This window comes from Sphaeramia orbicularis, chromosome 17 (assembly GCF_902148855.1).
Source record: "Sphaeramia orbicularis chromosome 17, fSphaOr1.1, whole genome shotgun sequence".
Taxonomy (NCBI): Eukaryota; Metazoa; Chordata; class Actinopteri; order Kurtiformes; family Apogonidae; genus Sphaeramia; species Sphaeramia orbicularis.
The window spans coordinates 51,985,282-52,010,354 of NC_043973.1; the positions used below are offsets into that span (position 1 = coordinate 51,985,282).

At 36.4% G+C, this 25,073-nt stretch overlaps 1 protein-coding gene across 1 annotated transcript in view; it reads left to right on the forward strand.

Annotated features, from left to right (window-relative positions):
* Window positions 1-11,369: 11,369 nt before the first annotated feature.
* The window catches only part of LOC115437433 (formin-like protein 8), a 67,851-nt gene continuing 54,147 nt past the window's right edge, over window positions 11,370-25,073 (forward strand). Inside the window, exon 1 of the mRNA XM_030160651.1 lies at window positions 11,370-11,534. The gene's annotated coding sequence lies outside the window, so the exon portion shown is untranslated. The remainder of the gene's footprint in view (window positions 11,535-25,073) is intronic.

Sequence of the window (25,073 nt, forward strand, 5' to 3'; positions counted from 1 at the left end):
CTTTGTCATCTTTGTTGTCATCTATGTCATTTTCATCATCTTTGTCATCTGTGTCATCTTCGTCTTTGTCATCTCTGTCGTCTTTGTTGTCTCGGTCGTCTTCATCTTTGTCATCTTTGTCATCTTCATTGTCTTTGTCTGTGTCATTTTCATCATCTTTGTTGTCATCTTCGTCGTCTTCATTTTCTTCATCATCATCTTTGTCGTCGTCTTCATTGTCATCTTTGTCCTCTTCATCTTCTTTAGCAATTTCTTCAAGCATCTTCTCCGAACCTAATGGTTGTACTCATTTAAAATTTTATGTAGCTTCATTGGGACAATATCTACAAAATTTGATCACAGTTTTGAGAAATTTTGATTTTTGCATCATTGATGAATTTTTGAAATGTTTAACATTTGTCTTTACTTATGACGGTCCCTATTTTAATGGTTTTTAACATGGAAATGCTTAGAGATATCAATATAGTTCCTATTGATCACTGATAGGAAGTCATATATGGACTTTCTTTTGGGTCCATGACCTTTGACCTTGAGTGACCTTGAAGGGTCAAACTCAAGATCACCAATGTCTAGATTTCAACAATCTACTGTACTTCACTGAAACTACTGGTTGGATTCATTTCAAATTTTATATCTAGGTTTCTTAAAACAATATTTACAATGTTTGTTCACAGTTTTGACAAATTTACATTTTCACATTTTTAATGAATTTTTGAAATATTTTACATTTCCTTTTACTTCTAATGGTCCATATTTAAATGGTTTATAACATGTAAATTGTTACGGATATCAATATAGTTCCTACTGATCACTGATATATGGACTCATATATGGAGTTTGATTGAATTAGTTGAGTTCTCCTGCAGTGAAAGTCCCGCCCACTTCTGTTGTTAGACTGATCCTCATCCAGACCACAGGACTGGAACACAGAGACAGAACCTGACAACCTCACACGTTCAACTCAGTATTGAGTCTTGATAGAACATGACGGTGACATGCAGGGACGCTGGTCTATTTTTCTCTCCTACTTTCTTTCCCCTTCCCCCGCTTTCCCCGGCCTCCAGCCCAGACACCCCCTGCACCGCTTCGGCCCAAATCCCCCTACAACCTCGAAACCATCTCCTCCAAATCCTCCTCACATCAGGACCGAACCTGTCACCATCTTCAACAAACCTCCTCATCTCATATAATCAGAGCTTCTTCTTCTTCTTCTTCTTCTTCTTCTTCTTCTTCTTCTTCTTATTTCCTCCTTAAAGTGATTCACAGGACCATTACTGCTGATATTATCACAGCTACTGAGACAGTAGTCTAAATGTGCATGTATTTAGGTCCACTGTTACATGGTATATCCAGTGTATTAGTATGTCAATCCTCTGCTAAGCCCTGACGCTGCAGGGGTTCGCTCCTTATTTAGGTCATCAGATGGTTAAAGAGTTAATGCTAAACTCCTCTGCAGCCTAAAAAGGAATGGTTTCAACTCCAACAACTGGACTGCGTGGCCTAAATCCTGCACACGACACCACATACAGGTTGGTGCCGTCATTAACTTTACCCTTGAAATGTACAATTAAAGCATTTCTTTTTTTTTCTAATGGTAGAGCGCACACGAATATCAAAAAAGAAATAAAAGCCTTCACAGTTAATAAACAGGAATAAAAACTTCAGAAGGACCCATTCCATATTTAATGTTCAGAATATGAACTGTTACCTTCAGATTAAATACAGATATAAGAGGTTTGAGTTTCCTTTTCTAGCCACTTACATGACCAGCCTCAGGTTTCTTTAAATCCACTTTTTTATATGGTTATGATTGTACTGCTCACTTTCCATCCCACATAGATTGTGCATTATTTAATATATTTTTTGTATTCTTTTTAATACTTTCTATTGTAACATTTTCCAATTATACAATGGCAGTTCTAAAAAAAAAGTGTAAAAATGCAAATAAATAGAAGAAAATCACTTACAAATCTCATAAACCTATATCTTCATGATAATAATGATAATAATAATAATAATAATGATGATAATAATAATAATAATAATAATAATAATAATAATAATAATAATAATAATAATAATAATAAATTGCATTTATAAAGCACTTTTCATTTGGTGGAATCTCAAAGTGCTACAGAGAGAAGACTTTTATTGACACTGATACTTTTTTTTTTTTATACTTTTTTGTTTTTACTGTTGTTTGTAGTGTTGTGATTTTCATTTTTCCAGTTCTGACTGTGTAACTGCTTTTTGGAGTTCAACCAGGTGTTAAAAAGCAGCTGGACTGATTTAGAAAAGAAGAAGAGCCCAAAACAAAAACTACAGGGCCCAAATTCAAATAATTGTTCCTTATATTATTCTTTCTTTCTTTCTTTCTTTCTTTCTTTCTTTCTTTCTTTGTTTTTTACTTAATTTTAGTCAATTTTTACATATTTTTTCATATTATTTTGTAAATATTCATTTTTGTTCCTTGAGTTGCTTCTTTTGTTTATTGTTCTACATTTTGGTTTTTATTTGTTTATTTTTTAATTTTGTTCAGTTTGTGGGTTATTTTGTTCATGTTACTTATTATTTTGTTCATTTACTGCTCATTTTTGTTCATTTTATTGATCACTTTGGCTGTTTTTGTTCATTTTGTTACTTATTTTTTTGACCATGTAACTGGTTGGCATTACATTAAAAAGCAGCTGAAATTATTTATATATAAAAAAAAAAGTCCAAAGCAAAAACTACTGGGCCCAAATTCAAATCTTTGTTGTTGTTCAGTGTGTTCCAGTTCACAGTTGATATTCATCATCCTAAATCTCTTCTTGATGTACATTCTGAGTGCCTTATTTAGTCTAAACCTGTCGAACTTCAGTTCCTGTCTTGGTCTTTTTCTGTTATTCCACCTGTTTTCACCCTAAAACACACAGTAAAACAAAACCACCGAAGAAAAGGAACACAAGTACATACTCACAGCAGCTTTAATGAACCTGAAACAGATGCAGATTCACAGCAGCACCTTTACCTGGAATCACACCCCGGGGGTTAAAGGATTAAAGTATCTGACGTCTACATGAACATCTGCAGAAGACTTACATTATTAATACTAACTTTTTCAATTATTCTGCACTCGATTTCATGTTTTAAGATAAAGAGGAATAAAGCAGCGAGAGGCAAAGAGAATAGATGTTGCGACAGATTGAGTGTGGGTCCGACTGAGATGCTGATGAAAGCGAGGGAGAGGAGGGGGGAGATGATGCAGGCAGGATGATTACATAACACTCCGTTAGAAGAGATAGGAAGGAAGGGTTGATGGGAGGAAAGAACGAAAAGGAGAGGATGGTGGATGTGTGACGCAGTCTGTGAACGAAGCCATGACACCACCTCCAGCCCCTCCCATGGAGAAACCTGATCATCATGACGGAGCCCCCACCCACCCCCGCCAATGCCACACCTTCTGAGTCATATACTGCTGCACAGACAAACCTGAGATGGACCCATGAAAAGATTCAGTTTTAGCTGCAGTTTCTTTAAAATCATGTTTTATCAGGAAATGCATGATTAAAATACATAAATACCATAAAAAAGGAGTATGTTGGGATGCTAGTAAATGCAAATTAAAGCAGAAATATTTAAACACTGTTTGACTTGTATTTTGTTGTAGATAGTGTGCACACAGCATATTTCACTTCATTTTATAAATGACAATGAAACATAGACTTTAAATGCTGCAGAGGAGGAGGTAAAGCACTGTGCTATTACTGCAAATAATCTTTATTTTGCTCTTTACAATTATTTACTGTCCACTTGTACTGTTTTTAATACCCACCTTGCTGTATTTTGTTGCTCATGCCTGTGTTTTTATTATATAATTTAATTTGATGCTCATACTGTGTTTTTATACTGTGTTTTATGTCATTTACAATTGGTAAATGTGGCATTTGTGACAGTTCTGCTGCTAGCCAAATCACTCTAGAACAGTGTTTTTCAACCTTGGGGTTGGGACCCCATGTGGTGTCGCCTCGAATTCAAATAGGGTCGCCTGAAATTTCTAGTAATTGATTTAAAAAAAAAAAAAACTTCCCAAAAAAAAAAAAAAAAAAAAAATATATATATATGGTGAGTTGACAGAGACAATCACAATCCATAACAGACATGACGAACAGTGAAGCTGAAAACTGCAGCACTGTGGTTCTGTTTATCTGTCAATCTGTTCATTGTGGTCAGTTTCAGATTCTGCAGCTCTTTCATAACTCATAGTTTGAGTTCTTGTTTCTTCAGTATTAATTGTCAGCCTTGTAAATCCAAGCTGGACTGACTGTACATATCCTTACCAAAGAAAATCAAATTCTCATTTTGTGCAGTAATCTACCTGGCTTTTTTTGCCTCCGTCCAGAATAATATACAGTATATAGACTAAATGTCATGTAAAATTAACCTGTATTTGTAACATAGTATAGCAAACTATTACATGATCAAAAACAAATTAATTTTAGCAAAAAATATGTCTCCATTTTGAATGTCTGGGGTTGCCAGAAATTTGTGATGTTAAAATGGGGTCATGAGGAAAAAAAGGTTGGAAACCACTGCTATAGAACAATTAATAAAGTGAAGCAAAGTGAATGTATACATGTGAACAGGTGATTGTGATCAGGATTTGGCACAAAAGGAGCATCTAGTAAAAGGTCTAGTCCCGTAGGAGCAAACATGGGCTGAGGACCACCAGTTGGACCACTAAGGTTGCAACGATCCGATATCAACATTTTAGCTGGATCAGGGATCTGGAAAAGCAACCAATCCATAAGACTGCTCCTTCCCCTTTAATATTTTGCGACACGGGCTACGTCATGCACGCCGAGAGTTGAGTGGAGTTGTTGGAAACACAGACAGGAACATGGAGCGAACTAAGGGCTCTGTGATTTGGAGGTATGTCAGCCTCACCACACCAACCAGCTCAACGGCAGTTTGTAATGCTTGTAAAGTGAGTGTTGCTGAGGGTGGTGGCAGCACTGCCAAATACAACACGAAAAAATTTAATGAAGAACCTGCAGAAGCACCACACAAAGGAGCACGAGGAATTCCAGGAGCTCAACTGATCAAAGGAGATGCCGCCACTGGAGGTAGAACACAGCTGACGGCAGTAGATGCTCTATGGAGACTCTAACTCAATGATATCGGGCAAGGCTCCAAAATCGGTATCGGCATCTGAACTGAAAAAGTTGGAACGGTGCATCCCTATGAATAGAATAGAATAGAATAGAATAGAATGGCTTTTCTGTTATTGTACAGGTATAACGAAATTGAAAAGTGCAATCGTCTTCTTTAGGTGCCATAAAAGTATAAATAATGTATATAAAAGAGTATAAAAACTGAAATATAAAAGAAAAACCCTGATGGCATAAATATAAAAAAAAAAAGCAGTTCAGAAAAGTGTCATTGAAAGTGTAAAACACATAAAACATCATCATATGCCCCTGGACAACAGTCAGCATTCCACACTTATATTAATATCCAGCAGTGTTCAGCGCAATTATGACCTGATCAGAAACCGAGAAAACTGAGGAAAAGCTGACTTTTTCAGTTAAATGTAACGTTAACTGAACATAAACCCAGTGTGTCCATCCACTGTCATTGATCCAACTCCGTGGGTTTTACTGGTGAATCAATGTTGTAGAAGATGACGGTGTTTCCACGCTAACTACGGAGCCTCTGAACGTCGAAATGGAATGAAAAGATGATAAACTGCATTTTACACCAATTATTTACAGGTGTTTGTCCCTCAGGTTCAAAGTCCATATGCATTAAAATGTGTGATGATGATGATCAGAAGGCAGTAGGCGTGTCCAAAGCTGGAAATATACCAACCCACAGGACATCCACCCACTTTTCATGCACACTTTTCTTAATGTTGTTTTGAAGCTGGATTTTTGGGCCAAATATATCCCACAATCCAATGTGTCATCATTCCTATTGGCAGAGTCAGAGAAAGAAAAACATTCAGTGTGAACATTATCTGATGTATCTGCAAAGATCCCAGAACATCTTACCCTTAGATCATACAGGCCCATTTTAACCCATTTTAACCCAAACAACCAAATGAGAGAGGATAAAACGAACAAGAATGAATCAAAAACCTACAAAATAATAAATAATGTGAAAAAAAGCAAAACGTTTTGCTAAAATAAAGTAAAAAGAAAAAAAAAGAATGAATTAAGCAACAAAATGAGCAAAAGTAATAAAAATAATGAATAACGTGAAAAAAAATGAATAATAAATCAACAAAATAAGTAACATTAACAAAATAAGCCACAAACTGAACCAAAGTGGAGAAAAGAAAAAAGGGCAACTGAATGAACAAGTAAAAGTAGTTAAATTAACAAAATGAACAAAAGTAAATAAGAAAATACACAAAGTAACAGTTTGATAAATGACAGTGGATGGACATACTTGGTTTATGTTCAGTTAATGATAGATTTGGCTGAAAAAGTCACTTTCTTCAGTTTACTCTGTTGCTGATACACTGGAAAAAAAATCTAACCAAACCTTACCAAGTGTATTTTTCTCATTTCTAGTCCAAATATCTCATCAGACTTAAAATAAGACATAGTCACCTAAAGAGTAACTTTTCAGTGAGATATAAGAACTTAATTTTAGACAACATATATGGAAAATCTTATTTCAAGAAATCTTACCAAGATCATTTTCACTTGTTCCATTGGCAGATTTTTTTTTTTTTTTGGCTTAATTCAAGATTTTTTTTTCTTTTTTTTTTTTGCTTAATTCAAGTTTTTTTTTTTTTTTTTTTTTTTTTCTCAATTCAAGATTTTTATTTTATTTTATTTTTTTCTTAATTTGAGCAAAAAATCTGCTAATGGAACAAATGACAATTCTCTTGGTAAGATTTCTTGAAACAAGATTTTCCAGATCTGTTGTCTAAAATTAAGTTCTTATATTTCACTGAAAAGTTACTCTTTAGGTGATTATGTCTTATTTTAAGTGTGATGAGATATTTTTACTAGAAATGAGAAAAAATACACTTGGTAAGATTTCGATTTTTTGCAACATAAATTTTCTGTCAACTTTAATCTGAGCTTTTATGAACATCTACATGATCTACGAATTAAATCTGGGAAAACAAATGATTTTCACTGGAAAAAAACATAATACAGAGGATAATATCATTATAAATGGTGATAAATCACTTAAGAATGGTTACATACAGAGTAAAATTCACAAAAGTAGCGCTGAGTCTTTATGGGTTAATGTATGAACTGACTAATTGCTTTAAATTTAGTAATATACCTTGACTTAGCATGAGAACAGGGTTTCTAATGGCTGCCGTTACAGTGCAATGCGTCTAAATCCAACTGCTGCTGCGAGTGGGAGAAACATGTTGGATAGCACAAAGTGAGAAGCGTCTGACTTAGCCAGACTTCTCTCCTTACTGTGTTAGAGTGATGCCAGCGCTGACAGAGATCTGGCACCATCTACGATCATCCTGCAAAACAGGAAAATACTTTCTAGGTTGTTTGGCCTGTTTGCATTTTTTTACACAAACTGTGCACATTTTGGCATCGCAAAATCAACGTGATATAATGACATAAATATACACGCCACTTTTAATTGGCGTGCTATCTATGCACATTATAAGCTTTCCACGTGTATGTTCACGCTGTTATTAGCGTCAAATACCACGCACTGAGAGTTAGGGTTAGGGTTATGTGAACTGTAGATCTTCACGTCAGTGGTGCTGAATAACACGTGAAAGCTTGAAAATGTGTAGGTATAGCACACCAAATGCCATGAGAACGAGTGTGACATATAATGCCGTTTAATGAGATTAGTCTGGCAAAATACCGTTGGGGAGAAGTGGTTTTGTTGGAGCATTTACATATCGAGCAGCGAGTTGAGGTATTAAAATGAGAAGAAAATGGCACAGGAATAGACATGCATTTTTGTCCAAACTTGCATTTTCAGCAGTAGAGGAAGAGAAGAAAATGAAGACTGAAAGAGAAATAGGAGGATTATACTGAAGAAAGAAAACAAAGCAAAAATGAGTAGTCATCAATATGTATAATTATCAGTACATCCTGTTAATTGTCATATCTGCTATTACGTGTGTGAATTTGGAACAAACACTGGCTGAACTGACATTGGATTTATTTTCTTGTTAATTTTATTGAATAAGGACAACTTTCTTTATTGTGGCACTTCTTCTTTGTTGTAGTTTGGTGCATTTTTTGTTATTTCAACTCTGTTCTGCTTGAAATTAAAACAGTGGTTTGGTTGTGTAAGGACTTTCTAAATTTAAAACAAAAGAACTGAAAATTAAATGACCTCAGAAAACTGAAGAAATATGTCAGTGCTAATCTGCAATTAGTCTCCACATAGTCAGATCTATTGTACTGGAATAGCAGTAAAAACCCTCCAGGCGGTTTGGTGGAAAAGAAAACAAAGAATAAAAATACGAGTCTTGAAATGAAAACTTGTCACTTTTAACATGTAGTTGCAGCCAAGATGTTGTTGTTCTTATACAGGGATATTTAAAAAGAATGAACCGATTTCATTACCTATAAATGATAAAATCAGAGAAAGTGATAATTTTGCAGTGATCTCTCTCTCTTTTCTCTTTTTCTTTTGTCTTTTTTTTTCCCAGAGCTGTATATATAAATAAATAAAGTAAATTTTACTGTTTGTAGCAGAATATGTGTTATACATATATATGACTGTCAATTAACTATATACAGATATAAGAAGTATTCACCTCTTGGATAATTCTCCCTTTTATTCTGGTACAAAATAGAATCAATGGTCAATGTAATTTTAACAAGAAAAAACGACGACTCTTTCCTGTTAAAGTAATGTGAACCAATACAGTATATTCATGTTTTGTGCATCTGGACGCTGCAATTTTACTCCATTCTTCTTTATAAAACTGCTGAAGCTCCATCAGGTTGCAAAGTAATCGTGTGTGAACAGCATTTTTCATAAATCCATAAATCCTCTGTTGGACTGAAGTTTGAACTTTGACTCCAGAACTTTCACTTCGTCGTCTTAAAACCATTTCTGTGTGGATTTCACTGTGTGGTTTAGGTCATTGACTTACCGGAAGATCAAAAGCACTGACAAAAATCTCAACAAAAACATCAACTCTGTAACTGAGATGAAGTGAAATCGTCACCAGTCAGACAAATCACACTGTAGATGCTGTATTTATGAGGAAAAAATGACTTCACACAATGAAAATATATCAACAGTGTGTCCTATATGTTATATCTACCACTGTGGTGAGTGCTTATTTGCACTGGTTTATGATTGTGTGATATTTGAGAGATTACACATGAACCCACTGAATCAAATGGGACGTATAATCCCAGATAATCCTACAGAAACCTCTGCATCTCCAGTAGCTGGTCAGTCATCTGGCTACGTAGCTTCATCACCCTGTTGAGACGTCAGCAAACCGAATGGACTCCAGAAATATGACAAAATACATCCACATAATGCAACTTCAGTATATCTACAGCTGTGGACTCTGCCAAGTGACTCAAGATGATGATTTAAGTGAATTAAATCAAGTGAAAGTTGACCTGACAAAACAAAAAGCTAATCCTTTAAGCCTTCCATATACTCTACATATAACAGAATTTTAGCAAGCATCAGAGCTGTATATATTGGTGGACAATATGGACACAAATGTGACCATGATGTTTAAAATCTAATTTTTGGTTCTGAGTTAACGCATAAAGATCCAAAAAGTGCTACTTTTATGGCAGTTACCAAATAAATTTTTCTCTATTTGTAACCTTTCTTACATGATTTATCACCATTTACTCTCATATTATGCTCTGTATTTTGCATTAAGTGAAAATCTGGTGTTTCCCCATATTCAATGTACTAATTATGTAGATGTTCATTAAAGCTCAGATGTAAGTTGAGGGTTATTATGTCCAAAACAGAGAAAACTGAAGAAAAAGATACATTTTAGTGCAAAATTTATCATTAACTGAACATAAAATAAGCATCTCTAACCATTGTCATTCATCAAACTCCATGACTTTTGCTGGTGAATCAATGTTGTAGAAGATGACAGTGTGTCCACATGCTTTACATAACCCTCTGTAGATTGTGTGAGTTAAGAATTTTACTATTATGGTCTATTTGCCTCATTGTTACTCTCTCTACCTCTGTTTTATTTGTCATTTTCTATCCTTTTTATATTAACTATACAGTACCGTGCAAAAGTTTCAACCACCTTTACCTTTGGTGTTTTTAGGAGGATTGAAATAAGCATACATATTTATTTCTCAGTCTCCTCAGGTACAATAAGAAAATATTGTAAATATGTGCACATTATTAATCTGTTAAACCCTGAGTCCTTTGTTTCCAGTCGGAATCATTGCAATGTAACACATAGCAATGAATTCGCTTATAGCAGGAGCTTTATTAATATAAAACCAAGTTATGAGAAGAAAACAGCAAAGGTAAGACTAAAGTTATGATTATAACTTCAAAATGTGACCATTATTTTTGCTTCTTTTTGTCTTGTTCAGTGACTTTTATCAGTAGAGAAATAATATTTGTACCGTTGGATCTGCTAAGTGTTAGCTTAGCGCTACAGAGTTTGTCACATTAGTCTGTTTTATTAAATTATTCATGACACATGCTGGGCTCAGACTGTTTGCTTAATTTAGATATTTAGATATTTTCCCATTTAAGTGCTTGTTGTTCGGATTGTGTTCTGCTGTCAGAAAATTGTCTTTGTTGAACTTTAAGATGACGTGTGGATTATTATGTAGCCATTAGCATGTGTATACTAATGGCTACATCCGTCACTCAGCTTTACCATGGAAACACAGACGGAACTGTGGCTACATCCGGTTCAGGGACCAGCGGGGATTAAGAAACATCTGTATATTTGAGCACTGAGACCTGATGTATCAAATATGATGCAAAATTGAAACTCATACATGGAAATTAATATTAAAAAACTTTTTTTTTTTGGTTGTTCAGAAGGACCAATAAAGGCTCCAGTTTCAAAGAACTGGAATTTTCTGTCAATTAGTTAATGCTTCAGGCTTTACAGGGATAAACATCTTCACAAGCTTCAAAAAAAAAGATAGATCTGATGGCACTGAAAAGCTGAAAAACTGCATTTTAGCTGATTTATTTACATGTATTGACAGTCTTTGTTAGATTGGTAGTTGCTTTTTTTTTTTTTTTTCTCCACTGGTGGCTGGGTAGGTCTTTTAGCATATCCTTCTTCTTCTTTTTTTTAGCGTCTCTAAACGCATCAAACCACAAAGCGCGTCTCTTTTCCTTCAGCCCCTGAAGGCAGCATCCCCGCAGAAGAGAGTGAAAACTTCTCGTCTCTGATTGGCTGATCCGGCTGGAAACGGGGCGGGCCTTGTTCTGGAGTCCTGGCACCCGTCTGCTCCGCGAGCGGCGAAAGGTGGAGAGATTTTCAGCATCACACACATCCACTGTCTGACACACACTCACTCACACACACACATACACACAGTCGAGTAACGGGACGCATCCAGACGGTGAGTGTGCATCATTTTACAATTAAACGCTCTAATTTTACGCACTGCCACCGCGCGGTTTGACCCGTGTTTTCTGCGTCCTCGCGCTGCGCCAACCATCCCATTCTTTATTTAAAAAAAAAAAAAAAAAGAGGTGGGTTTCATGTCATATTCAGATCCTGTGTTTAGTCTGGGTCCGCAGTCGTGGTTCGGATCCGGGCCTGTGTTTGTCCCATTGTGCAGGCGGTCTGGATATTTGGCATTCTTGCGCACGGTGTTTCCCATCCGTTCTGGGAGAGGAGGATGGTGGGCGTGTGTGCTGGGGATCTCTCCTCGGTTCACGCAGAGCTCCGTGGATCCGTGTCTCTTTGTTATGGTGGTGCCGCAGTCGGGATGGTACACCCTCCTCCTGCAAAACCACTGTAGTAGGCTACTCCAGTCATATCTCCTAAATACTCCTCAGTGGACCCCCCAGTACACGACAGCCAACTGGAATTTATGTTATGGCCTCATTGCGCATGAAATCCACCAAAATATCTGATTTAGTTGTATTTGTTAAATATGTCTGTGTTTTGTGTATTTCCCATACATGCACGTGCAGATTAAGGCCTGGATAAAATATTCATTGTGTTGTGATGGCGTCAAGTGCATCAGTTTTAGGGAGGCTGTCATGTTCTATAGGGACTAAGCCTATCGTTATACAATAACCCCCCCTCTCCATCCTCCACCACTCCCCCCCCCCCCCCTCCTCCTCCTCCTCCTCCTCATCCCCCACCCCATGCACACACATGCACATCCACAAACACACACTGCATCCTCTGTCTCTGTGTGGATTAGGACACATTGTTCCATCTATGCTCATTTCTTTGTCTCTGCCCTGCTCTCTGTCCTCCGTCTTCAGCCCCTTTCATCTGTGGAAATCATCGGGCTGGTTTTTATTATTCTGGATCCGTGGATTCTGTGGACGTCGCCTACGTTTCCTTGTAAATGTCCCTTAGAAGTTGGAGTAAACATTTGTGTCCACACTGTGTGACGGCATCATAGAGTGTGGTCTGTAACTTTGTGTCCTGGCACTTTGTCACCGCTTTGTGGTGATTTGTGGCGATTATTATCGACCAAATAACTGTCATTTCTGTGCATTTTATGCCATTAGTCTAGTATTAGCCTTAGAATAGTTTATTTATCCACATACAGAACATCTAATGAAGAAGAGGAGTCATTTATTGACATTAAATGCATAAACATGGCCTTTTTGTTCTCTGTATAGGTTTCAGAAACAAAGCTTGTACAAGAGGGATGAGACTTGACTGAAATGACTGACACTGAAAATTATGAGGAAACAGTGGTGAAATATGATGTTTCTGTTTGTCACAATTATGTAAAATAATTGCGTTTAGCTCCAATAATGGCACCATGGTGATTATATAATAATGCTAAAGGGTGTAATGCTTATGGTAAATTAGTTAAAAACAACACACAAGGCAAATGTTTTGTATATTTGTAAAGATATTTGAGTTTTTTGCCTCTGTCAGTTTCATGTCAGACTACATTAAACAGTTCGTTTTACATTAGTGGCAAATACAGACCAATAAGTTGCAAATCACTGATAAAAGATGATTAGAATACAGATGTGTCCATGGCCTTCTGAAGGCAGTTTTTAAGTTTAACATTTGTTTTGACTTTAAAACCATGTACCTCAATGATTTAGAAGAACTCAAGTGTGCAAAGAGAGATAAATGTTTATTGAGATTACTCTTAGTAGCAAGTAAGAAGGTCCTGAGCAGAAAATGGCTGAAAAGAGACAAACCAACTATAAATGACTGGATTGATGTAGTTTACAGTATAAATGTTATGGAGAGAATCACATTTAAACTGAGATGTAAAATTGATATCTTTGCTGAAAATTGGTTAAAATGGCTCACTTATGTTTCAACTGTAAGGCCTGATTTTGTATAATTACAACGTGCCTCTACGGGGGGGCATATCCTCAAAGTTTCTCATAAAGTAGAAAGTTAATATGGGTATATGAGCAAATTGATGTACATGTGGACTGAATGCCACTCGAATGTTGAACTCTGCCCCTGCTGTTTGTTCTATTATTATTTGTATTTGTGTTATGTTTTACTCAAAAACAACAATAAAAAGTCAATAAATAAAAAGATGATTAGAAAATGAGAACTGAGAAAATTGTATTCATACAGTATGATATTAAGGGTGTTTCGCTATTTTATTGCTAAATTTGTTGAGAGAGGGAAAGGATAATATGATGCCCCGTCCACACTAATGCAAATGTATCACAATCAGATGGTTTCATTCACATGTAAACAGTGTTTTAGGTTAGATTTTCTAAACTCTGGTTTGTTTGTGTCCGTGTGGTCATGGAAAGCGCAGAGATCGTTAAACAATGGCGTCTCACTGCATTTTGCTCATGTCTGTAAGAGCTTTGTGTAATGAAGCTTTCAGTGAAATTTTTCAGTGAAAATCATATTTTTCCTCTATATTTAATTCACCGATCATGTAGATGTTCATAAAAGCTCAGAGTAAATTCAAAGGTTATTAAATCAAAACAGAAAAGTGAAGAAAAGGTGACTTTTTCTACAAAATATATCATTAACTGAACATAAATTAAGTCTCTCCATCCACTGTCATTGATCCAACTCCATGGGTTTTACTGGTGAATTAATGTTGTAGAAGATGACTGTGTTTCCACGGTAACTACGGAGCCTCTGAACGTCCAAATGGGACATATCTGATGACCATGAAACGCATAAACATTTTAGATCAGGAGATGCTTTAAGGGATAAGATAAGACAAGACAAGACAAGATAAGATAAGATAAGATAGGGTGTATTACTCCCACACCAGTGTGTTATTACAACAACTAGCAGTAGAAGTTGCAAAAATATTAAAAATAGAACAGCAGAGCAAGATAGTGCAAAGAATAAGTAGACTAAAAAGTAAGCAGGAAACTGTTTCACACCATTATCACACTGTATTTGTGCAGAGACAAAAGTGCATATAATAAAAATAGAATACAAGATAAATCCAACAATTTAGACAGTAGAGTTAGACGTTTGAATGCTGAAATGAGGTAAAATATGTAAAGACATGAAAACATGGCTATTATCTCTGGTCGGAAAGCATTATATGTTTCAGAGCCTTTTCAGTTTTTCTGCAGTTAGAAGTCAAATCAGTTCTACTTTTATGCAAGGACCTGTACTTTTACTAGAAAGAGTATACTTTCATCACATCCGGATAAAGTACACTTCAACTAAAGTAGGTTTCGACAGATCGGACATAGAGCAGGTTTTGTTAAATGGTTCATACTGGTAGTACTGATCGGTTTGATAAATTAATCTCTTTTACTGTGATTGATTGAGAGATTAAAGTGTGTTTTTACGATCTATTGTTAATGTTTGAACCAAAGATCCAGGAAATAGATGCAACTCATGCAGATGATGCCTAAGATGTGAAGCAGGAAGCTCTGTGGATTATCACAGATGTTCTAATGCATGGCTGCTGTGATGATGATGATGATGACGATGATGATGATGCCATGATTTCTGCTCTAGGGATTGGTGGGATTACGTGCAATCCCTCCCAGATTACCGGCCGAGCAGGAGGGAAGTCAGTGCAGCTGTTGTTCAGCCAGGTAGATTCGAAGACAGGTAGACATCTGGTCGCTCTTTAGTCCCATAGATCTAGTTTAATAAGTGTAAGGCTACACTGTTGGGCAGAGGTCTCAAACATGCGGCCCGGGGGCCAAATTTGGCCCACCTAAGGGTCCAGTCTGGGCCCTGGGATGAATTTGTGAAATTCAAAAATTAAACTGAAGATATGAATCATTTTAGTTCAGGTTCCACATACAGTCTAATTTAATCTCAAGTGGGTTGGATCAGTAAAATATTATCATAACAACCTATAAATACTCACAACTCCAAATTTTTCTCTTTGTAAATGTAAACATTTTCATGTTATTTTACTGTATTTACACTAAAACAAAGTATCATTTTTACAAAAACACCAATAACCTGAACAAATCTGAACATTTTAAAATGTCGGAAGTGCAAGTTTATCAATATTCTGCCTGTTATTAAATGTTTTTTGTTTTTGTAGATCCACTGTGATCTGTACGTTGTAATTTACATGTGTAAATGATAAGCTGAAACGTAATATTGTTAAAATTGCACTTAGTTTTCTTCAGAAATTTCAGTTTGTTCATGTTATTTACATTGTTTTAAAGGATAGTTGATAGATGTAAAAATTTACATCGCATAATTTTATTTTTTTCGCTCTAAAACGTAGAGGAAAGTTTGGAGTTTACATTATTTATATATTATTATGTTATTATTTTACTGGTCCGGCCCACTTCAGATCAGATTTGGCTTAATGTAGCCCCTGAACTAGCATGACTTTGACACCCCTGCTGTAGGGTAAAAAAAAAGGATTAGCAAAACCTGGAAGGATGCACTACTGAGACTCCACCAATCTGTGCTGAAAAAAAACAAAAACAGGCCCAGTGATAAAAAGAATGACAATGTTTTCTGGAGAGTGAGAAGAATGCCTGAATCACAAAATTAAGATTATTCCCCTGCAGACCTGTCGTGCTTGATTTAATCTTGTTTGCATCTTTTAATATATTAGTTGATTGTGTTTTTCCAGTCATGTATGACAGCAGTTTTAGTTAAGTTCAGTTCATGTAACCAGAAAACTGTCGATTAAAAATTGTAAATTGTCTATCACATTGGGAAAAAATCACCACCACATTTAACGGTTGACTCCATCACCAACTATTGTGGCAACTGATTAATCAATTTGAGTAAGATTTTAAGAAACAAGCAGTTCTCGTAATCATTAGTGACCTATAATTAACAACACAACTCTTAGTTTAGTAATCATTAGTTTAATAATTAGTGGGCTCGACCTTTGACCTCTGGCCACCAAAGTCTTTTCAGTTCATCTCTGTGTTTAAGTGAAAGTTTGTCAAATTTAAGCATGCACTGACATGTTGACCAAGATTCCTACCAGTATGTAAGATTTAAAATATACAAAAGTAGGTGAGGATTTGCCCTATTTTTTACATTTTCACTAATTTTTCCATCATCTAAACCAGGAATGTCAAGCTCATTTTCTTTCAGGTTCTACTTTCAGCTCGATTTGATCTCCAGTGGGCTTGACCAGTGAAATAATAGGATAATAGCCTATAAATAATGACAGATTATTCACATCTTTTCTATTTGGATAGTTTGTAAATACCATTTCAGGGCACCAAACTACCAATGTCATGTGGACGAAAGGCCGAAATGATATTAAACTTTTGAGGATTGACATAATTTCATTGTTGTGTGCATTTAAACACACCAACCTGATTTTTAGTGGTCGGACGTCGTCGGGCAGTCTGGCAAGGTCAGTGACATGAGTCTGCTTAGTATTTTCCATGCGATTGACCATTGTTAATGCCGTCACCAGTCTTTTTGGCCGATTCAATATGTGTAATCGGCCACTACCAGTTGTTCAGTCGGACCAATCTGATTGGTGGAGGGATAGCCCTTGACTAGTGAATCAGTAATGGAGAAGTTTCCATGTGAATCCAGTTATGCCAAGGTACTTCTATAATAGGCCATGCACTGCTCATATCGTATGTGAATGAGTGCCAGTCATTGTTGACTATGGACTTCATTCATTCCATTAAGTGAACACTGTTAGCATTGTTAGCATAGTGCGGTTTCTCCTTAGTTTTCGTCTACTTGGCCTAGAGAGATATTCCGTCATTTCCGGTTTTACATCTCATGCAAGCACAGAACGTACTCTGAAGTCGGTAGCCGATTTGGTGTGTTCTTCACACTTTTTTGACTGTGTCGGGGAGATGGGAACCGACTGATCAGTTGGCCTACCTTTTCCGGCGATGATTAGGGGTGCAAGAAAACATCGGTTCTGCGATATATCACAGTATTTCATTTCACAATACTGTATCGATATTTGTAGGTATTTATTCAAATGTAGATGTTGTGTGAGTTCATTGTTGTTTTTTTTGTTTTTCTTTTTTGTTTATATTTTGTTTATTATAATTTAACACTGTTTTATTAAATAATGGTTATTTGAAGGATCCTAAAAGCACTTTTTACTGTCTGAGATAAGGACATGTTAGTTCCTTTGTTGGGATTGCACAAAAATAATGTTACGATGTTAGTCATGAGCTAATAGAATATGTACATTTGAACAGTATCTTAATCTGTAAAGTCTGTAAAACATAATTTAAGTTTTAACACAGGAACATTGTGTGATATAGCGTCAGATCCTGTTGTGGTCAACTAAAAATGTGTTTAGTATTTGTGCATATTTCTGGTGTAATTCAATTCTTCCAGGAAATAATCTTAAAAAAAGAAACAAACAAAAAATTGCTTTTTTGACAGTATCATGATATATCGTGATATATGGTCTCGTGATCCTAGTATTGTCATTTGTATCATATCACCAGATTCTTGCCAATACACACCCCTAGCAATGATCGGCAATTGGGTTGGTGTGTCTTTGCCCTTAGACTAAAGACTACAAAAATAAGATCATCCTTGGCTTTTGGTTAAAGCGTCAACACCCGACTGGACGAGGAAAAAACAGAAACTGACCCAACTGTAATGAACAGGTAGTTAGATCACTGTGACCTTGACCTTTGACCCTTAACCACAGTTCATGCTTGCATCAAACTTAAACCTTGTGCCAAATTTTGCTCCGTTCTGCTAATTTTTGGTTTCAAACTTTATGATGCAGCGTCAAAGTTGATAATACAGATCGTTACAGGTATTTTCTTGAATTTTTAGAAACTTTGATCATTTTTTGACATTTATTCTTTAGTAAAAACATGCTCTGTACTCTTTCCAACCTTAACCTGTAACACCATCAAAAACTTAAGCAATAAAATATTGTTGGAAATAACCAGATAATGATGTTTTATAAAATCACAGCATGTTAATTACAAGGCAAGAGCAGATCAAAGTAATGCAGAACTGATAGTTTCACCACTTGTTTGATTGATTTCACATTTTCTCGGCAGTGATTCTTGAATTGACTTTTCACTACAACGTGAGTTCAGTCCCCAGTCTCTCATAAGAATCCTGTGAAAGACCTGCGTTGAACATAATGTGCAATAGTAATTTTCATTCATTATTGATGACCGCAGAGAGCGATGTAAGCTACTGTACGAGCTATTTGTTAGATGCCACTTTTATTGCTAAAGTGGGAATTAAGAGGCTGAAATCCCTCCAGACATTCACTGTGTCTGGAAAAATAAATCATCATTGAGGGGGAAATGATTGAAACGCCTGTCTGGCCCTGAAACAACAATGAAGAATGAGCATTGGTTTGACAAAAAATCTGATAAAATGAGCTTTTATTGCAGTCATAGATTGAGAAAGTATGTTTTAAATAACAGCAGGGGATTCTAAAATGTTAGATGGGGATGACTATATAGAAAGACGAGCTTTGTAATGGATTTGTGCAGCAAAAATATCCACTTTTCTGAAAAAGGTCTGAACATTCAGTTTATTTAAGGTAGATTGTATGTGTAGATGCTGTCAGGCTGTGGTTAATCTGTTCAGTCACATACGTAAAACAGGTCTATTACGCATTTACATCCATCTATAATATGTTAGATTGAGCTTCGATAGTGATTGAGTCACGTAATAATGTTTATGGTATGGGCTAAAGTAGGTACAGTAGGTTTATCGACTCTGACGTTTAGCAGCACTATGGCAACATCTTAAGGCTCCTCCAGACTGTGAGATTTATGAGTTTATTTTAAGCCACGCTGTGCAACATGGATGTAACATGGGCATGTCATGTACGCTCAGCCTGATTGTACCGTTTCCCATTAGAAGACCAGTGCCTGAATGGGTGTTTTGGTCCGAACAGTCATTTATGGACAAAGTGGTGGAGCAAAATCATATAAATGAAACAATCTACCTTTAAACCAAATAATTTTTTTTATATAAAAGCAAGCATCTACAATCAAACTCCACGGGTTTTAATGGTGAATCAGTGTTGTAGAAGATGATGGTGTTTCTATGGTAACTACGGAGCTTCTGAACGTCCAAATGGGTCATATCTGATCACCATGAAAAGATGACAAACTGTATTTTGCACCAATTATTTACATGTATTAATAGAATTAGTGGATCAGCAGGTATTGGTCAGTTTAGATCAGTAGATGGTTTTGGTCACCAGTGGGTGTTTGAGTCTTTATTAGGGATGTAAACAATTAATCGACTATTGTTGATAAGAATTTGCTCGATTAAATTATCAATTGTCAGTTAATTGCCCTTTTCCACGGGGGGATTTGTGATGTCATCAGTAGGGGGTGCCACTGCCCAAACCAGGCTTCATCACTGAAGTTGAATAATGGCTGGGATAGCCGGAGCGTTTTCCCTGGAGTGTAGTCCACAGTCTGGACTGTCTGGTCAGTGAGACAGAAGTTGAAAACATCCTCCAGGGTCCTGATCTGGGCCACAGGTATGTCCCACGGTCACCCCATGTGACCACGGGAAAATAGCAGGGAGGGGGGCAGCGGACGGCATCTCCACTGGAATTTTCGCTCCACTTGTGTCAGGTAGTGATGCAAAGTCAGAAATGCCCATTTCTTCTAAACTGCCCCTCTTTAGATCCATTTATTTTATTAAATTTCTCTGCAGAATTTATGTTGTTAACACATAAATGTCATTGCCTGTTGTGTATCAATGGTACAATAAATAATAATAATAATAATGGATTACATTTATATAGCGCTTTTCTATGAACACATACTAAAAGTGCGGACAGTGGATCCATTATTCATTCACTCTCACATTCACACTCTGGTGGTGGTAAACTACATATGTATCCACAGCTGCCCTGGGGCAAACTGATAAAAGTGTGGCTGCCAATACGCACCTACGGCCCCTCCGACCACCACCAAACATTCATACGCAAGTGTGAGTAGCAGCACTGGAGGCAAGGAGGGTGAAGTGTCTTGCCCAAGGACACAACAACACATGCCTGGGACAGAGGGGGATTTGAACCACCAACCCTTCGGTTATTAGACGACGCGCTCTACCATCTGAGCCATGGGCGCCAAATCAATCATTAAGGTATTAGATTCTGAGGAAAATCGCTGCTTTTCAGTTAGTTGTTAATTGATCTACAAGGTCAACCAACTAATGATTAATGGATTAATCAATAGTTTGCATCCCTAATCTTTATGGGTTAAAACTGACAAATATTATAAATGTAAATGATGCATAAATCAAATAGGATCAAAACATGTACTTGTCTCTCATTGTTGACTGTAATACAGTTCAGCTCACTGTTTATTGGTGCATTAGTTCCGCATAACCTTGCATAATCTCCACACTTCGTTAGCTTTTTTTGTTGGTGCCGTAGATAGATTTTACATCCACCATTGCTCTAAAATAGAGGTTAAAATTCTCTGAGTTATTTGGCTAGTTCTTGGGTGGTGGTGAGTACATAAGGGATCATAGCATGGTAGGAAAAGAAGTAAATCTCAAAAAAGAGATGTGTCTTTGTCAAAGCTTGTCATTTATCTAGAGCTTGGAGGTTGTTCTTTCACGTAGAACTGAGGAGGCCTTTCAAAGGAATAATACATAGAAGAGGGAAGGGGTGTGACAATCACTGACACTGCATAATGGAAATATTCACTTTTATTCCAGTATTATTCTGCAGTGTGATAGTTGAAATTCAGCTACATATCACTCATGGTTTTTATGGGAACACAATCTAAGAGCATGGACGTGGAGGCCAACTTTAGCTGCATAAACTGATGTGTTGTATTATTTAGATTCGATTTGATTCGATTTGATAGAACTTTATTGATCCCTCAGGAAATTAAGGTTCCAGTAGCAGTACAACGAATCCACACATATGAGAAATATTACAAGAAAACAGTAATAACAAAAACTATAAAAACACTAGTGAATGAACAGGAAATTGCACCTTAGAATGTTCTAGTACATTGATTCTCAAACCTTTTACAGAGTACCCCCAAAATAGACTTTTTTATTCAAGTACCCCCAACTCTGCTCAGCATTTTTTATTGAAAAATATTAGGCAAAATCTGTTCCTGTGTCAAAGGTGTCTGTTTTTATTTTCAAAACTCTGTAATCAAACAACATATATTTAACTATAATAGATTTAAAAAAAAAAACAAAACATTTTTTAAGTAAATTTTGTGCAAAATATAAACTCATTGATAAGAAAACTCATTGATAAGAAAAATAAATAAATTGGTCATTAATTAATAAATGAACCTTTCATCAACCAAAAATAATTACTTAGCAAAGCTTAAACAAGATGATTGACAATAAAACTATTAGATGAATGTATTTATTGTGTTTTATATTTCAGCGTTAATTCTCAGTATCTATCTTGTAGTACATGATGACTTATTTAATGTATTTTTTACAAAAAAAATATTAAGTACCCCCTGGGCTTCTTCCAAGTACCACTAGGGGTATGCATACCCCACTTTGGGAACCCCTGTACTAATAGAACAAGGTAGTAATTATAAAGTAGCAGTAGTAATAATAATAATAATGATAATAATAATAATAATAATAATAATAATAATAATACATAAGTAATTATGTTATAATATTATAATATGCACAATTTGAACACATATATAGTTCAATAATCACAAGAGTGATTAAAAAAGTTATAATAAAGTGATAATAGTAATAGTCATAACAAAATAAAAATAAGTAATATAAATATGTGAGTAAGAATATTAATAATAATAAGCAGTAAGAAAAATAAATTGACAATGACAACAAACAAACATTTCACATGGGATACAATGAACAACATTCCTCAACTTGAGTGCACATTTATATCCTGTCGTATTCCTCTTGGTTGTTTATTAGATGGAGGATGTAACACTCGTGGTTCATTGTCTGACTAATGAATGGCCACTGACAGGTTAAAAGTATGTATGATTTTGACGGTAGCTTTGTAGAATATGCCTGTTCATTTCAAAGCGGTGTAAAAGATGGACACCAAACACATACATTACCTGGATGTATTTTTTGTAGGCGATGAGCTGACCCGATTGTATTTGAGAAGCAGAGAACAGATCAAACAGACAGTTCAGAGAAAAAACAAAGGTCGTTGTGTCCCGCTGTGGGAAGAGACCGAGACGGAGATCAGACCTGACATCATATGGTTGTATAGAGCCACGGAGGATGGGATGACCTCTACCTAACAGCGTCCATCACCCACTGTGTTTGTGATCTGAAAAACCTAAAGGTCTTCACTGTCCTTCTCATGGAAATAATTGAGATTCAGATCAGACCTGACATCAGATATAGACAAAGGGAGAATGAGTAGGATGTCCCCCGCCTCTACTGTCTTTATATTGAAGGATGTAGATATAACAGCTATAGAGACTTTATAACAATACATGTTTGGAATCCAGTATCAGGTCACATCATAAACATTCATGAGGTTACTCAGTCAAATAAGTAGGCATTAGATGAGTTCACATATTAGTCAGAGTAGGCATTGGATGAGTTTACATATTCGTCAGGGGTAGGGCTAGGCGATAAAACGATAACGATATACATCGCGATACAACTTCTCCTCGATAAAAATATGAGACATGCTCGATAGAATTCATTCGTCCATGTTTTGACAGACATAAGAACAGCCAATCATAATTAAGTAGTGCTGCACCGAACCAATCATGCTAGAGCCACGTCAAGTTAGGTTGACACCCACAGCACAGGCGGAAGAGCAGCCGCTGCACACATGCTAATGTTTGGGCTACAGCGGGAGATAATGAGTGTTCCCTCATAAGAAAAAATTAGCGAGAACTCAGGCGACTGGGTTACTGAATAGTAGGGTGTGAACCATTTCCGTTCCGGTGTACAACAGAGGCATAAAAGCCAGGAGTCGGATGGTCAAAGCATGTTGTTTCACTTTTGGTTTATGCTAGTTATGGCACAGAGGTACGCAGGGCTTGACAGTCTTGGGGGGTGGGGTGGGGGTTGCGGTCCATGCCTACTGAAATACTAATACGTGCAAACCATACAGCTGTATAACTGAAACTTAAGACGCGTGTAAGAATCTTAAGATGGGGGTCTGCGGGGAGATGAATAAAATGGGGGAAATAATACATAACAGCGGAGGGGGGGATAATTCTAAGAGCGAAGGGGGGGGACCTCTCCATAAGTACCACGACATGTTTCTCTCGCGCTCTCTGTGATGTCTTCACTACTAACTTATGAGTCATGGAAAATTTAAGCTTGACAAAAAATAGTGATTTGATTTATATCGTGATACACATTGGTATCGTCTAATATGACAAAAATGATCGTGATATGATTTTTTTCACCCAGCTCTAGTCAGGGGTGGCAAACATAAGGCCCGCGGGCCAAAACTGGTCCCTCAGATGGTCCAGTCTGGCCTGTGAGATGAATTTGCAAAGTGTAAAAATGTGACATCAAGTAAAATAATAACATAATAACCTATAAATATTGACAACTCCAAATTTTCTCCTTGGTTTAATGTGAAAAACGTTAAATTACATTATGAAAATATTTACATTTACAAACTATCCTGTCACAATAAAATGTGAATAAAATAAACAAATATGAACCTGAAATGTCTTAAGACAAATAAGTGCGATTTTATTAATATAATGCCTGTTAATAAATGTTTTGTGCATTTGTAGATCCAGTGCAATTTGCATATTTTGTTAATAAGATGAGACGTAAAATAGTTGAAATGGGCTCTATGCACAGCTCCACTACCTCCTGAACTGAAGGCAGCTCCTTTATTTCCTGTCTTTCATTATTGGACACACTGTAATTGCACACAGAGACAAAAATACGTATAATAAAAAAAGTACAATACAAGTTATATTCAACAACGTAGACAGTAGGGGTAAACGTTTGGAGCCTCTCAACGTCCAAATGGGTCATATCTGACGACCGTGAACAGACGACAAACTGTATTTTACACCAGTTATTTACATGGATTGATAGAATTAGTGGATCAGCAGGTATTAAACAGTTTAGATCAGTGGAGGTTTGGGTCTTTATTGGTTAAATATGTTGTTGTTCTGTTCGTTTATGGTGTTGTAGGTGCAACAAATAAACCCCCTCGACCCCAGGTTATTTCATGGCCTCCTTCTTCCTGGAGCTGCATGCTGCCTTCATCTGCCTCGGTTTAGTGTTAATCTCCTCCTACACACTGCTCTGCATAAGTAAACATCAGGAGTCTCTAAGACAGCTGCAGTGTGGGTTACTGGGAAAGACTCCTATTTGTTTTGGTTTTGGGATCTATATATAGCTACATGGATATGTTTTATAGTGTATGTGAATAAACAGAGCTGTACAAGATAGATAAGTTTGATGTTTACAGAAAACCATGTGGCTTAATGGACTCTGGTTAAAAGAAACTGGTGCGTTGACCCGTGGGGATCCACTGATTCTAGATGTGGTAGTTTTTATGCTGTTGTGTATTCGTGCATGCTGTACCGCATTTGTCCAGCATTCCGGCCATAGTAACTTG